Below are 17,350 nucleotides of genomic sequence, written 5' to 3'. Positions count from 1 at the left end.
AGCATTCTACAGGTATGTGAAGAGCAAGAGGATAAGATATGAGAGAATCAGACAAATCAAATGTGACAGTGGAAAAGTGTGTATGGAACCGGAGGAGATAGCAGAGGTACTTAATGAATACTTTGCTTCAGTATTCACTACAGAAAAGGATCTAGGCTATTGTAGGGATGACTTACAGCAGACTGAAAAGCTTGAGCATGTAAATATTAAGAGAGAGGATGTGCTGGAACTTTTGGAAGTATCAAGTTGGACCAGATGAGATGTATCCCAGGCTGCTGTGGGAGGCAAGGGAGGAGATTGATGAGCCTCTGGTGATGATCTTTGCATCATCAGTAGGGATGGGAGAGGTTCCAGATTGGAGGGTTGCGGAAGTTGTTCCATTATTCAAGAAAGGGAGTAGAGATAGCCCAGAAAATTGTAGACCAGTGAGTTTTACTTCAGTCGTTGGTAAGCTGATGGAGAAGATACCAAGAAGCAGGATTTATGAACATTTGGAGAGGCATAATACGCTTAGGAACAGTCAGCATGGTTTTGTAAAAGGCAGGTCGTGCCATATGAGCTTGATTGAATTTGTTGAGTAAGTGACTAAACGTATTGATGAAGGTAGAGCAGTAGATGCAGTGTATATGGATTTCAGCAAGGTATTTGACAAGGTATGCCATGCAAGGCTTATTGAGAAAGTAAGGAGGCACGTGATCCAAGGGGACATTGATTTGTGGATCCAGAACTGGCTTGCCCACAGAAGGCAAAGAGTGGTTGTAGACAGGTCATATTCTGCATGGAGGTCACTGACCAGTGGAGTGTCTCAGGGATCTGTTCTGGGACCCCTACTCTCATGATTTTTATAAATGATCTGGATGAGGAAGTGGAGGGATGGGTTAGTAAATTTGCTGATAACACAAAGGTTGGGGGTGTTGTGCATAGTGTGGAGGGCTGTCAGAGGTTACAGCAGGACAATGATCGGATGCAAAACTGGGCTAAGAAGTAGCAGATGGAGTTCAACCCAGATAGGTGTGAGGTGGTTCATTTTGGTAGGTCAAATATGATGGTGAATAAAGTATTCATGCTAAGACTCTTGGCAATGTGTAGGATCAGAGGGATCTTGCGGTCCTAGTCCATAGGACACTCAAAGCTGCTACACAGGTTGACTATGTGGTTAAGAAGGCATACAGTGCACTGGCCTTCATCAATTCTGGGATTGAGTTTAGGAGCCGAGAGGTAATGTTGCAGTGATATAGGACCCTGGTCAGACCCCACTTGGAGTACTGTGCTCAGTTCTGGTCACCCCACTCTTGGAAGGATATGGAAACCATAGAGAGGGTGCAGAGGAGATTTACAAGGATGTTGCCCGGATTGGGGAGCATGCCTTATGAGAATACATTGAGTGAACTCGGCCTTTTCTCCTTGGAGTGACGGAGGATGAGAGGTGACCTGATAGAGGTGTATAAGATGATGAGAGGCATTGATCGTGTGGATAGTCAGAGGCTTTTTCCCAGGGCTGAAATGGCTAGCAGAAGGGGGCAGAGTTTTAAGGTGCTTGGAAGTAGGTACAGAGGAGGTATCAGGGGTAAGCTTTTTACGCAGAGAGTGGTGAGTGTGTGGAATGGGCTGCCGGCAATGGTGATGGAGGCAGATACGATAAGATCTTTTAAGAAACTCCTGGATAGGTACATGGAGCTGAGAAAGATAGAGGGCTATGGTAACCCTAGGTAATTTCTAACATAAGGACATGTTCGGCACAGCCTTGTGAGCCGGAAGGCCTGTCTTGTGCTGTAGGTTTTCTATGTTTCTCACTAATGATCTCACTTTAAGGATTCTTTATCTTGTTATCGCATGTTCTCATTACTTATTGCTATTTATTTATATTTGCATTTGCACAGTTTATTGCCTTCTGCACTCTGGTTGATCTATCGTTGATCCTGTTGTAGTTGCTATCTATAGAGTTGTTGAGGATGCCCACTGGAAATGAATCTTAGGGTTGTATACGGTGACATATATGTGCTCTGATAAGCAAATTTACTTTGAACTTGTAAATGTTTGCTTAATAGTGAACCCCCTTTCTCATGATCCCAATAATCGTAATGTCATTGAGGTCAAGGGTAGATTCCCTCTTAATGGAGAAGATTATTAATTGGTTCTTCTGTGCCATGAATGTTAATTCCCATTCTCAGCCAAATTCTGAATGTTGCCTCATCTTGCAGCCTGTAGGCACAGGATGCTGCATTACCCATTTATACCTATCTATCTATATATATATATGTGTGTGTGTGTGTGTTTAGATATACATACCCAAAGATTCAAAGTACATTTATTATCAAAGTCTGTATAAATTATACAATGTTGAGACACAACTGCTTCCAGGCAGCCACAAAGAAGAAACCCAAAAGAACCCAAATTAAAATAAAAAACTAACACCCAATGCACAGTGAAAGAGCAAAAAAACAAAAATCATGCAAACAATAGAAGCAAACAACAGCATTCTGAGCCAAATTGAGTCCATAGTCCGGAAATCTGGAGTAACCAGAGTAAGCCCATAGTCTTGGTCTCAGTTCATCATATAGCATAGAGAGTGGTGTTCATCGCGTGAGAGTGAGCTGGTGTTTAAATCGTCCAGACACTGGGTTGTACTGTGCACTAGGACCCAGGACCCATGCTGCAATACGCTCTGGGCCTAGACTTGGCCGACCAGCCCGAAGCAGTTTTTAACCTATCAAAATCAGCTTAGTGCTTACAGCAATCCAACCTTTAGGTGGACAGGCATCAAAACTCCACTGCCTCGACTCCTCTCCGCATTGCTCACTCGAGCTCCATCTCTGACACCAATACCATCTCCGACGACTCCAATACTGTCTCAAACACGTTATGCTCTGACTTTGCAATGCTCCAGCATGGCTTACCTCTCAAGTCAGCTTCACCTTCACTTGCCTCTTCTTTGCAGTGATAGTTTGACATAATGTACCTTGCGAAAAGTGTTATTAATAATGTTTTTAGTTGTATTTCTTGCTTTGAACTATCAAGTCAGCCAACTTCAGAAATGCCTTCAAAGTGCTGTCTTAAATCTATTTTTCTGCCCTTTATCAGGTACAGTGGACTTGGGACACAGTGCGTTTTGTTGCAATTAAGCAGCTGTCACAATTTGCCAAAATTTCATGGAAATAGTTAAAAAGGTATAAAAAAAGACAAACTATTGTTTAACTGAGTAACAAATTATGTATTTGAATGAAATTCAGAACAAATTGGAGCACTATAATTCTACTAGAGTACTATAAAACTGTGTATTAGTTTCCAATAGTTTTCAGCAGAGGAAGTAATCCTGTGTATGCTGCTGCATTCTTTTGATTGACTGTAAACAAAGAAAATCAGCACAGATTCCTAATGCATATAATTGTCTGCCTTCATACAATGATTGCATTCTCCAAATTTTTATTTTCATTGTTATTCAAGATAATTGTTGATGCTTTTGATTCAGTTTGAAAAAAGATAGGAAGCAATCATGAATGAATGTATTTGATTGGACAAATCCTAATTTCAATGGATTAGATAATCATTTGGCCAAGAATCTGATCAGTAACAAAATTTGTATTTGAACAACGGGTAATCTTTGGTGGAGATAATTCAGATACAATGAAGATTAGGTGCCATCTGTAAAATAGTGTACCAAGATGACAAAAGAGATATTGAAGGCACTCCTCCTAACTTCTTGCTCCATTATCATCTCAGTCTTATTGTAAGCAACTTGGTCATACGTTTGTCTCATAATGGGTTGAGTCTACATTAGCTTTTCACACAATATTTTGTATTTAGAGTGTTTTAAACAAGCTTGAAAACTAGGAAATAATAACATTTTGATATATTGCTTGATAATTATATAATGCAACAAAACAGTTATCACTAACTCACTGGTAGAAAAAGAAATTAACAGAGGATTCATTAGGAAACTTATGACATGCAGTATTGCACAGCTCAGGGCACTGGTACTTGAGCCTTTTGTCATTTTAATTCATTTGACATGTGTGACATTGTTTACAAATATTTGAAAATTTGATATGTTTGTGATTAAGAAGAGGTACACATTTTACATGTGTAAGATTCACAGATAAAACAAAACAAAATTAAAGTATGAATTAACAATATTAGAAAAACATAGTAATCTTGACATATTAGACTTTAGATGTTAGATTTAGATATTAGATGTTAGGCATTTTCATCTGTGGCCTCTGGGAAAAGAACAGCATTCTATTTGTTTCCCTATATCAAATGTCGAACATTTTCTGAAAGACGTTTCCATTACAAATTATTATGCTAATTTTTTGAGATCATTCATGTGGTAATAATCTTTTATATATTTCTTATTTTATATTTATTTTGTAATTTTTTTGTAATTTTATATCTTTGCACTTTACTGTTGTCACAATGCAATCAATTTCACTTCATTTAAGTTAGTGACAATAAGTTTGCTTCTGATGCAAGGGCAGTTCTAATACTAGCAAAGAGGAAATAATTATAGTTTGAGACATTTAAGATCCTGTTATAAATACAGATCTATGCAATTAATTATAGCATTATACTGATTGAGGTGTATGGGGTGTCCAGGGAGGGGTAGCACCTCCGGTGAAGGGGCTTCTTCATCCGTTCTGGGGCAGCTCACTCACCTTTGGCCCCAACAGACATTCATCTCTAACCTGTGGCTCCAAGTAGCTGTCTGCATATGACAGCAGTCACACCTCAGTACACTGTTTTGACAGGGTGACTAAACCAGGTGAGGGTAGTTGGCGGGCCTCATAGGTGTAGGGGCATGCCTGTCCAAGCATGTGATGTCAGCTCTGGTAGACTGGGCGCATGGGATCTACGGTAAGATCAAAAGGCAGGAAGATGGTTCTATAATGCTTCGTGGAGAGCAAAGAGCATGATAAATCACAGAAGACGTCATAGTCATCCACTGTAAATAAGGAAGACCACAGTTTGTGATGCTTGTTTGTACCATTGGACTTGGACTTCTGAGGTCGAGAGAGTGGAACCATCCCAGTGCAATGGTTTTCCACTTTAAAAACTCTCCTGCGAAGTTCTCCTGTCATCTTTGGACATGGCAGACAACCACTACACTGATAGTATGGAATCTATGGCTTTGAGATGAAATTCATGTAATACCTATGTAGTTTTTATATTGGAAAAATCCTGATCACTTGAGTCACGGACACAATTACTGGATAGTGCCAGTAGCTCCATGTGTATCTTATACCTCTGTAATCTCTGACACATGATGACTAATGCCATGAAATATTTAAAAGTTCACAATTTTAGAGCCTCTATAATTCTACATATACCATGAAGGTAGTTTTTTGTAACATTTTTATTACTCCTGTGCTTGAAACCATCAGAAAGGTAAGTGATCACTACCTCGGCTTCCCTGTTGAACAGTCTGATAGTCAATGATGTCTCATCAGCATTGTAGGCTTGTTCTGGTTTTAGATTTTTATCAGCAGCAAACTTGGCAAACTCATCAATCATTGCTCTGCTACTTCATGATAAACAGATACGTTATCACCAAAAATCTTTAAAAAGTTAATCTCATCCCATTTCTTAAATTTCTGCAAACAGCCAGATGAATATTCACAACTACCTTCAACTTTCAGTTTGTCATAACAGAACTTTGCTTGTTTCATCATCAGCATACCATTAAGCAGCAAATGACACTGATGAATCCACTCTTTCAATACATAATTGAGATCTTCATGTTCGCTTTATGCAGTGTTATGCTATTTTTCATTAACTTCTGTTCATTTCTCTTAGGATTGAGCTTTTAGCAGTTTGTCCTTCTGTTTCTTCAGGTCGTAGATGGTGGTCATTCCAACACCATATTCCTTTGTCTGATGCTTCACACTTAAACCAGTGTCAAGTTTTTCCAACAACTTGACTTCCTGTGTTTATAAATAAACATAAATGCTTCCTCTCTTTTTTCACTATGACTCATAAGGTCTTTGTGACATTTTCAACAAGATCTTCACAGCACGGAACAGAGAATAAGCGCAAAACACACGGTAATCACTGTGAATAATGCAGGAGTATCTGGCTATGATGACCACTGAAAATAAACTGGTGCCAGCAGGGTCCCATTCAGGATAGGAGAGGCCACTTTCAGAACTGGCTGTGGTTCGCAGAGACCTGTGCATAGCCTGGGAATCTACTCAGCTCCTTGTGGAAATTTCCATTTGTGACATCATGTAAGCACTCAAAAAATTTCAGATTTAGGAAGTTTTTGGATAAGGCATGCTAAAACTGTATAAATTGCAAAAAAGAATGTGTGTGTGTGTGTGTGTGTGTGTGTGTGTGTGTGTGTGTGTGTGTGTGTGTGTGTGTGTGTGTGTGTAGAAAAACCCACAGCACAAGACAGGCTTTTCAGCCCACAAGGCTGTGCTGAACATGTCCTTATGTTAGAAATTACCTAGGGTTACCATAGCCCTCTAGTTTCTGAGCTCCATGTACCTATCCAGGAGTTTCTTAAAAGATCTTATCGTATCTGCCTCCGTCACCACTGCCGGCAGCCCATTCCACACACTCACCACTCTCTGCGTAAAAAGCTTACCCCTGACATCTCCTCTGTACCTACTTCCAAGCACCTTAAAACTCTGCCCCCTTCTGCTAGCCATTTCAGCCCTGGGAAAAAGCCTCTGACTATCCACACGATCAATGCCTCTCATCATCTAATACACCTCTATCAGGTCACCTCCCATCCTCCATCACTCCAAGGAGAAAAGACCAAGTTCACTCAAACTATTCTCATAAGGCATGCACCCAAATCCAGGCAACATCCTTGTAAATCTCCTCTGCACCCTTTCTATGGTTTCCACATCCTTCCTGTAGTGAGGCAACCAGAACTGAGCACAGTACTCCAAGTGGGGTCTGACCAGGGTCCTACATAGCTGCAACATTACCTCTCGGCTGCTAAACTCAATCCCATGATTAAAGAAGGCCAATGCACTGTATGATTTCTTAACCACAGAGTCAACCTGCACAGTGATCCCTCTGATCCTCCACACTGCCAAGAGTCTTACCATTAATACAATATTCTGCCATCACATTTGACTGACCAAAATGAACCACCTCGCACTTATCTGGGTTGAACTCCATCTGCCATTTCTCAGCCCAGTTTTGCATCCAATCAATGTCCCACTGTAACCTCTGACTGCCCTCCACACTACCCACAACACCCTCAACCTTTGTGTCAGCAAATTTACGAACCCATCCCTCCACTTTCTCATCCAGGTCATTTATAAAAATCACAAAGAGTAGTGGTTCCAGAGCGGATCCCTGAGGCACACCTATGGTGACCAACCTCCATGCAGAATATGACCCGTTTGAAACCTCTCTTTGCCTTCTGTGGGAAAGCCAGTTCTGGATCCACAAAGCAATATCCCCTTGGATCCCATGCCTCCCTACTTTCTTAATAAGCTTTGCATGGGGTACCTTGTCATATGCCTTGCTGAAATTTATATACGCTACATCTATTGCTCTACCTTCATCAATGTGTTTAGTCACATCCTCAAAAAATTCAGTCAGGCTTGTAAGGCACGATCTCCCTTTCACAAAGCCATGCTGACTATTCCTAATCATATTATGCCTCTCTAAATGTTCATAAATTCTGCCTCTCAGGAACTTCTCCATCAGCTTACCAACCACTGAAGTAAGACTCACCAGTCTATAATTTCCTGGGCTATCTCTACTCCCTTTCTTGAACAATAGAACAACATCTGCAACCCTCCAACCTCCAGAACCTCTGCCGTCCCCATTGATGATGCAAAAAGATCATTGCCAGAGCCTCAGGAATTTCCTGCCTCACTTCCCACAGTAGCTTGGGGTACATCTCATCCAGTCCCAGTGACCTATCCAACTTGATGCTTTCCAAAAGCTCCAGCACATCCTCTTCCTTAATATCTACATGCGCAAGCTTTTCAGCCTACTGTAAGTCATCCCTACAATCACCAAGATCCTTTTCTGTAGTGAATACTGAAGCAAAGTACTCATTACGTCGCTCTGCTATCTCCTCCGGTTCCATACGCACTTTTCCACTGTCACACTTGATTGGTCCTGTTCTCTCACGTCTTATCCTCTTGCTCTTCACATATTTGTAGCATGCCTTGGGGTTTTCCTTAACCCTGTCTGCCAAGGCCTTCTCATGGCCCCTTCTGGCTCTCCTAATTTCTTTCTCGAGCTCCTTCCTGCTAGCCTTTTCATTTTCTAGATCTCTATCATTACCTAGTTTTTTCGAACCTTTCATAAGCTCTTTTCTTCTTGACTAGATTTACAACAGCCTTTGTACACCACAGTTTCCTGTACCCTACCATCCTTTTCCTGTCTCATTGGAACGTACCTATGCAGAACTCCATGCAAATATCCCCTGAACATTTGCCACATTTCTTCCGTACATTTCCCTGAGAACATCTGTTCCCAATTTATGCTTCCAAGTTCCTGCCTGATAGCCTCATATTTCCTGTTACTCCAATTAAATGCTTTCCTAACTTGTCTGTTCCTTTCCTTCTCCAATGCTATGGTAAAAGAGATAGCATTGTGATCACTATCTCCAAAATGCTCTCCCACTGAGAGATCTGACACCTGACCAGGTTCATTTCCCAATACCAGATCAAGTACAGTCTCTCCTGTGTGTGTCGTCCAACTCATCCATGCTGACTGTGTTACCCATTGAGCTAATTTCACCTGCTTGCATTTGACCCAAGGCCCTGTAAACATCTCCTATTCAAGTACTTATGTAGATGGCTTTTAAATGTTGCTAATGTTCCTGCCTCAACCACTATTTCTGACAGCCTGCTGCAAATACACATCACCCATGGTGTGAAACAGCTGCCCCTGATGTCCACTTAAATCTCTCATCTCTGATCTTAAACCTATGCCCTTTTGTTTTTAGCAAACCACCCCCCCCCCCACAGGGAGAGAGGCTATGTGATTTCACCCTGTTTGTGCTTCTTATGTACCTCAATCTCCTGCATTCCAGGGAATAAAGTCCTGGTCTCTGCAACTTCTCCTTGTAACGCAGGTCTCTCGTCCAGGCAAAATCCTGGTAAATCTTGTCTACACACTTTCTAGTTTAATAACATCTTTCCTGTAACCGGGTGACCAAAATTGCACTCAATACTCTTAAGTGCAGACTTACTAATGTTGTTACGTAACGTGTTGTATGATATGGGCAATCATGATCTTTCCATGACCATGATTGTTCTTGGCAAGTTTTTCTACAGAACTTGTGTCCTTATTTGGATTGTTGAAAGTCACTTCTGTTGTGATTGGTTAGTTTAGACACTGCAGCTGTTTTTCCCATTGGATAGCTGCCTGGTGTCCAGTTTTAAATATCTTGGGTATATAAAATAGCATGTGGAAGGGGCTTGCTTTCTCTTCATTTGTTTATGGCAAGGATACACATGACGATTGGGAAGGTATGCTCTGCGCACAATTTTAACTAAGTAGGTTTGTTGGATGTTCAACTTTGTAGTGTCTGCAACTTGGGGAACGTGAATGTTTGATCAAATTTTTACTGTTTATAAATAAATGATTAAAGTATGTATTCGAAGTCAGTGTGTTTCCTATCTCACTTGCTGGACCCACGAACCTGATTCAACATTACAACTGGTTTGCCATTTCCTTCTGTTGGAAGTATCTTTACAAGGTGGGTGGCCCCAGCCATGGTGCCAGTGGTCACATAACCAGGACTCATGATATGTGCCAGCTGCTCATATGACTATCCACAACTACTCCCATGGCTTCATATAACCTTGATCGGGGGGACTAGGCAAGTGCTATACCTTGCCTAAGATTGATCTGCAGGCTAACGGAGGGTACCCCCTCTGGTAGAAAGGTATCCCCACCACGCCACCAAAAAGTCGTATGAAACTGCAACATAACTTCCTGTACTAGTCAAGACAGGAGTAGAAAGGTAGAGCAGATGGATGAGTGGCTGAGGAACTGGTGCGCAAGCAGGGTTTAAGATCCGTGGATCATTGAAACCTCTTCTGAGGCAGAGTTGATCCGACAAGATAGATGGGTTGCACCTTAACTCGACAGTAACCAATATCCTGGCCAGAAGGTTCACTTAATGCTACTCAGGAGGGCTTAAACTAGTTTGACAAGGAGATGGAACCAGAGCACCAGGTCAGGACGTGAAGGGATCCAGAAGAAGGTAGATGCCATGACCAAAAGAACAGGCAGGAACAAAGCAATAGATGCAATGAGATGAGCAGGAGGTGTGTGTATTTCAATGCTAGGAGCATTGTTTTTATTTTTATTTAGAGATATAGCATGGAACAGGCCTTTCCTTCCCCATGAGCTGCACACCCAACAATCCTCCTGTTTAACACTAACCTAATCACAGAACAATTTATAATTACCAATTAATCCATGAACCGGTTTGTTTTTGGACTGTGGAAGGAAACTGGAGCACCCAGAAGAAGCCTACGTGGCCACAGTGTGAATGTACAAACCCCTTACAGCCGGCACCAGAATTGATCTCCAAACTCCAGAAAACCCCAAACTGTAATATCGTCATGATAACTGCTATGCCATCAATTATATTTCCATCATAAATTTAAAAGTTTTGAGATACCAAAGCAGTACATGGTTGAATGCATCAAGACTCAGACAATATTCAGTCTGAGGGCAAATGTGGAAGGAAATTTCAACTACAGAGAGTCTAAACAACAGCTCTTGAAATGTCATAATATTACTGTTACTTAACTCCCTATCTCCATCACTGTCCATTGCCACGGAACTTTAACTAAATAAGCCACATAAATACTCTGCTCAGAAGAGAAGGTGAGAGATTGATTATTAGGTGATGAGAAATCACATCCTGACCCATCAAATCCTCTCCACTATCTGGAAAGTTTGATATAAAGAATATTTTACAATATTCTCCCTTGTTGTTTGAACACAACTACAACAATACTAAAGCAGCTAAAGACAAACGAAAACAAAACTTTTATGATTTGCACCTCTCTCCACCTCCCTGCATGTTGACTCCCTTGAGCAGCACTACAGTGTTTACAAAATATATTTCAGTAATGCACCACTGCTTTGCTGATAGTGCCTCCCTAAGTTGCTGTTTCTACCACCTGTGGGAAAAAAGCAATTACTTAGGAAAAGCATTGGCTTCAAGTTTCTCACTAATTCACATAACATTATACATGACCTGCCATGCTGCAATTTCTGCACTTGCCTCCTTCAGAGTCTGAGGGAACACCTTGTTGATCCCCGGGGTTTATCCATTCTAATGTGCCTCAAGACAGCACACACCTATTCTTCTGTAATCTGTATAGAGTTCATGAAGTTGATGCTGCTTTGCCTCAGTGCTATATACTCTGTGTCCATCTCCTGAGTATACACAGATGCAAAAAATCCATTCAAGATCTCCCAAAATAAAACTCACCTCAAAGGGACTTGAGAATACTTTTGCCACATATACTTCACTGAATATTTCGATGTATATGTGAAAAATAAAGCAAGTCTTTAAACACTGAACAGTCCAGTAAATGTTTGCTATTGTTCTAAGGGCATGGATAATAAATGCTCGCATTAACAGTGATTATATATTGCTCATATACAGTAAATATTAAAAACTATTCCTTTTGTTATCTTCTGTCAGTCTTGATCACCTATCACACCCATGCTTCCTGATCAAAATTGACTCTTGTTATGACAGTAATGTAGTTTTCAATTCTTGCTCTTGTTATCAGTTCCCTAGGTCTTACTACATGCCATCTTCCCTTTTCCTCCTTCTTACCTTCAGCAGACTCCACCCCTTCTGTTTTGAATTCACATGCTGTTCAAATTTTGACCTGTTGCTCATCTTCAGAATCAGAATCAGATTTATTATCATCGGCATGTGACATGAAATTTGTGAACTTAGCAGCAACAGTTCAATGCAATACATAATCTAGCAGAGAGAGAAAAATAATAAGAAATAAACAAGTAAATCAATTATGTATATTGAACAGATTTTTTAAAAATGTGCAACAGAAATACTGTATATTAAAAAAAGTGAGGTTGTGTCCAAAGCTTCAATGTCCATTTAGGAATCGGATGGCAGAGAGGAAGAAGCTGTTCCTGAATTGCTGAGTGTGTGCCTTCAGGCTTCTGTATCTTCTACCTGATGGTAACAGTGAGAAAAGGGCATGTCCTGGGTGCTGGAGTTTTAATAATTCCTTTTCTGTCAGTCTTACCTTCAGCAGTCTTGGTCCAAAGATCTCAATTACCTTTCTGCAATTTTTATCCCTTTCTACCTCTCTCCAGTCTTGTGAGATTCTCCACCAAACCCCTCTATTTTGTTATCCTGAAACTTTTTATGGATTGCTGTCAATATTTGTCAACTTTTTGTTTCATCACATGCCTGCTGAGCTTAGTGCAATATTTATTTACATTAGTGATACCACATAAACACAAGTTAATGTTGTCATGTTACATTATAATTGGCACATTATAATATCATGTTAATACACAGTTTGAGCACAAACCTGTCCAGTAATGCAGCCTGGTGCAGGTGTTGTATAATTCCTGGAATAAGTGGAGTAGTCCCAGTCATTTGTTGCACCTGAATTATAAATCCACATCATCATCATCAAATCAAAAATGCAGATTTGTATATGTAAAACTTCTTCCACATCCTCACGGGTTTCTTTTGCTGAAATCACAAAAATAAACAAAAACTACCTTGTGAAAGGGCAACCAACAACACCATTGCTCATATAAACATGTTGATTACCACAATGCTCCTTTGAGACCCAGTTGAAAAAATTACTTTGGTTCCACTTCTCTTGTTATATGTTAATGATTTCTGATAAAGGGAGAACCACTTTTCTGAGGTGTTCTGTTTTGAAGGATTTCTAGAATCTCTGATTTTTGAGGGGGAACCTGTTCAAACTACCTGAGGAATGTTGAGTATGATCCCAGTTTGTGTTGGTTTGTTTCAGGCTGTTTATTTTTAAATTTGAGGTTTAACATGTCTTCACTGCCCTCACAATCAAAGGCACATCACCCTGAATCAAAAGCCTTGCTTCAAGATCTCTGTGATACATGATACAGACAGTATATCACTCTACTTATTGCTGCATTTCAATAGCCCAGTAAGCTTATTGGTAAGATGGGAAACCTTCTGTTCTTGATCAATAGTGCCTCTAGCATTCACTCCTGGAAAATGCTTTAGGCTGCACTGCAGGGTTCCCTAAAGTGCAGGTTTTTTGTGTGTCAGGGCACCTCATGTACTTACAGACACCTTCCTGACATGAGTGTCCTTCATTTAATGAATTTTACGGGATTTTTAGATTGTTAATGCTGAAAAAGGGGGAACAAAAAAAATTCATAGCCCTTCGTTGTCAAAAACATTTTAAGTTGGAAATCTCATGGATGAATTTTAGCTTGCTGCAAAACCATTAATGTTACACAGACACGATTTATTCAGAAGATGTCCTCGGGAGAGCAAAAACCCCACATTTAATAAAATGAATTTCCAATAACTACTCGGACTCACAGATACATGCAACTTTGTTAAATTACAACTCATCACATTTATTTTGGGTCTGTACAAATTTACATTGGACTTTGAATTAGTGTGTGGCTCAGGTAGTAATCGAGAGATTATTACTTTTTTTGATTGTGGTTTTTAATTTAGTCCCTAGCTGCTCTTAATCCCTCAGCAGAAACTCTTTCCTTGTTCTACCTATATCATCAGTACCCTTGTGGACTATGACAACAGGATCGTTCCCCTTCCACTCCAAATTCCTCTGCAGGTCAGATGAGATGTCCTGAACCTGGAAACTACACAGGCAAACAGCCATTTGGACTCTTGATCACGGTGACAGAAACCAGTGTCTGTTCTCCTGATAATCCTATCTCCAGTTACAACTACATTTCTCTACTCTCTCCCCTTTCTTGAATGTCAGCCATAGCATTAACCAAGGTGCTGTGCTTTGGTTGCTCACTCTTCCTACAAGCCCCACAGGCATGGTGTGCCACTGGGGAAGGAAAGGAATGTTTTGGATGGTACCTAAGATGCCATGTTGTTTGCTTCATCCTGGATGCCATCAAACCATTTGAGACATGTTGGGCCTATGCAGTTGGAGATCATTCCGTCTTGTCTTGACTTGTGCCATAAATATCATGCAGAAACTTTAGGCGACAAGGGGTTAGTCACGCATCACAAAATACCAAGCCTGTAGAACAGGGGTTCCCAAACTGGGGTCCACGGACCCCTTGCTTAATGGTCCATTGCATAATAAAGATTGGAAACCCTTGCTCCAGAATTTCATATTTTCCAATTTCAGGTAATCCTTATCTCCTATTTTTCCCTCTCTTATTCTTTTCAATCAACTCTATACTCCCACTTTCATTCCATGCTCTCCATAGCCTCCTACAACTGTCTCTACCTTAACACCCTCCCTTTCCCACCTGCCTCCTCTGACTTCATTCCTTATCTGCTTACATCTGCCTCTTATCACCCAACTCTACCCCTCTACCTCCCTTCTTGCCTCTAACTGCCCACCATCCTTCACCCTTCCTTGGTCCACCTATCACCTACTGGACCCTGTCTCCATCTCCCCTTCTCTTTATACAGACTATACTACCTCTTCGTTCTCTTCATGCAAAGTCTTGACACAAAAGACTCTTCAGCCAGAGAGTGGTGAATCTGTGGAATGCACTGCCACAGGCAGCTGTGGAGGCAACTTCCTTCTGCATATTTAAGGCAGAGGTTGACAGATTCTTGAATGGTCAGGGCATGAAGGGATACAGGGAAAAGACAGGATATTGAGCTGAGAGGAAAATTGGATCAACTGTGATATAATGACGGAGTAGACTCAATGGGCCAAATGGCTTAATTCTACTCCTATATCTTATGGTCCTATGGTTTTATAGAAACATTGATAGTTCCTTTCTCATCACAGGTTCTGCTTGTATCTCCAGTTGTTGTTTGCTCCAGATTCCGGTAAAAAGATGACTTTTTAAAGATCCTCCACTGGAGGATCAGTTATTCTCGATTGAGTGTTGTGTCATGACTCGGATTTGATTAGGGAGCTTAAGGTAAAGGAACCCTGAGGAGACAGTGATCATAATATGATAGAATAGCAAGAATAATGGCAGAGCAGCAATGGCTGCAGTTTCATGCAGAAATTCACAAGGTGCAAGAGAGATACATCCCAAAGAAGATGAGTATTCTAAAGGCAGGATGACACAATTGTGTCTCACAAGGGAAGTCAAAGCCAACATAAAAGCAAAGAGAGGGCATATATTAGAGCAAAAATTAGTGGGAAGTTAGAAGATTAGGGAACTTTTAAAACCAATGGAAGGCAACTAAAAAACCATAAGGGGAGAAAGATAAAATATAAAGGTAAAGTAGCCAATATCCCAGTCCCCAAGTCTGGATCCCTCACAAAGACAAATAACTACCGCGGTATTAGCTTGACTTGCATCTTAGCAAAGCTATACAATCGGGTGATCTTAAACAGGATTCGCACCGCCATTGACCCTAAGCTAAGATTCAATCAGAATGGTTTTCGGCAGAAGCACACAACAGTAATGCAAATACTTGCTCTCCATAGGATCATCGAGGAAGTCAAGAAGAACAAGGTACTGGCTGTGCTTACTTACATCGATTTCCGCAAAGCTTTTGACTCCATTCACCGAGGTAAAATGCTGAAGATCCTGAAAGCTTACGGAGTGCCAGACCATCTACTGACAGCAATAGAGTCCAGCTATACCTAAACCATGGCGAAAGTTGTATCACCAGACGGAGAAACAGCAGTGTTCGAGGTCCTAGCTGGTGTGCTGCAAGGAGACACTCTTTATAATCGTCCTTGATTACGCTCTGCGTCAAGCTACCAAAGATCATGACAAGCTTGGTTTTACATAAAACCATGGCGAACCAAAAGGGTCAGACCAGTTACACTCACAGATCTCGATTTTGCAGATGACATAGTCCTGCTCTCTGACCAGATGGAGGAAGCACAGCAGCTACTGACAAAAGTGGAAATTGAGTGCAATCAAGTTGGACTTCACCTAAACGCTAAAAAGACAGACTACATGGCGTTTAACTGCGACGAAGGTACTCTCAAGACTGCAGAGAATGATACCATTAAGAAAGTCTTTGACTACAAGTACCTCGGGTCAAGAATGATGAGTTCGGAGAAGGACATAAAGATACGGAAGGTGCTGGCGTGGAGGTCTATGAACAACACGAAGGAAATCTGGAAGTCGAACCTGACCAGTGGGCTTAAAAAGAGGATTTTCATAGCAGTCATAGAGTCCATTCTCACGTACAGATGCGAGACGTGGACAATCACCAAGACGTAACGAAAGTCTTTAGATGGTTGCTATACACGAACGCTCTGGATGGCTCTTGAGGTCAGTTAGCAACAGCACATGACGAACGTTGAGCTCTATAACAACCTACCGATGCTCTCCACTAAAATCAAGGCGAGAAGATTGCAACTAGCGGGGCACTGTCTACGTCACCCCGAGCTAAATGGCAGCCCAGTCATCATATGGGAGCCCAAGCACGGGAGGATGAACCCTGGGCGCCCTTCCAAGACTATGGTCAACACGCTCCTAGAAGACAGCGGCGCGGCTAATGTAGATGAACTGAACACACTGATGAGAGAAAGGGAGAAGTAGAGAGTCCATCATTGTGCCCGATGCCGGCCCCCTAGGCCTGAGTCGACGTAGTAGTAGTAGTAGTAGTAGTAGTAGTAGCCAATAATACCGAAGAGGATACCAAAAGTTTTTTCAGCTATATAAAGAACAAAAGGGAGGCAAGACTTCTGCAAAATGACACTGGAGAGGTAGTAATGGGGGACAAGGAAATGGCGGATCAACTGAATAAGCATTTTGCATCAGTCTTCTCTGTGGAGGACACCAGTAGTGTGCTTGAAGTTCGGGAGTTTCAGGGACAAAAGAGTATGCAGCTCTTATTATCATGGACAAGGTGCTAGGGAAACTGAAAGGCTCGAAGGTCAATAAGTCACCTGGACCAGGTGGACTATACACGGGGTTCTCAAAAAGGTAGCTGAAAAGATTGTGGAGCCATTTATAATTATCTTTCAAGAATCAATAGATTTAGCAGAGTTCTAAATGACTTGAAAATTGCAAATGGCACTCCAAGATGGGAGGGAGGCAAAAGAAAGGAAATCATAAGCCAGTTAGCCTGACCTTAGTATTTGGAAAGATGTTTGATAAGGATGAGGTTTCGGGGTACTTGGAGGTACATGATAAAATAGGCCAAAGACAGCTTGGTTTCCTGAAGGAAAGATCTTGCCTGACAAATCTGTTAGGATTTCTTTGTGATCTCCTGTCCCATGAT

General features: G+C 41.2%; 1 protein-coding gene across 1 annotated transcript in view; it reads right to left on the bottom strand.

The window, feature by feature from the left end:
• Positions 1–17,350, bottom strand: part of LOC140198382 (very-long-chain 3-oxoacyl-CoA reductase-B-like) — a 117,058-nt gene that overhangs the window by 80,557 nt on the left and 19,151 nt on the right. The gene's annotated exons all lie outside the window — the stretch shown is intronic.

This window comes from Mobula birostris, chromosome 5 (genome assembly GCF_030028105.1).
Source record: "Mobula birostris isolate sMobBir1 chromosome 5, sMobBir1.hap1, whole genome shotgun sequence".
NCBI lineage: Eukaryota > Metazoa > Chordata > Chondrichthyes > Myliobatiformes > Myliobatidae > Mobula > Mobula birostris.
Note: the sequence above shows the minus strand (reverse complement) of the source record. Positions and strands in the feature narration are given on the sequence as shown.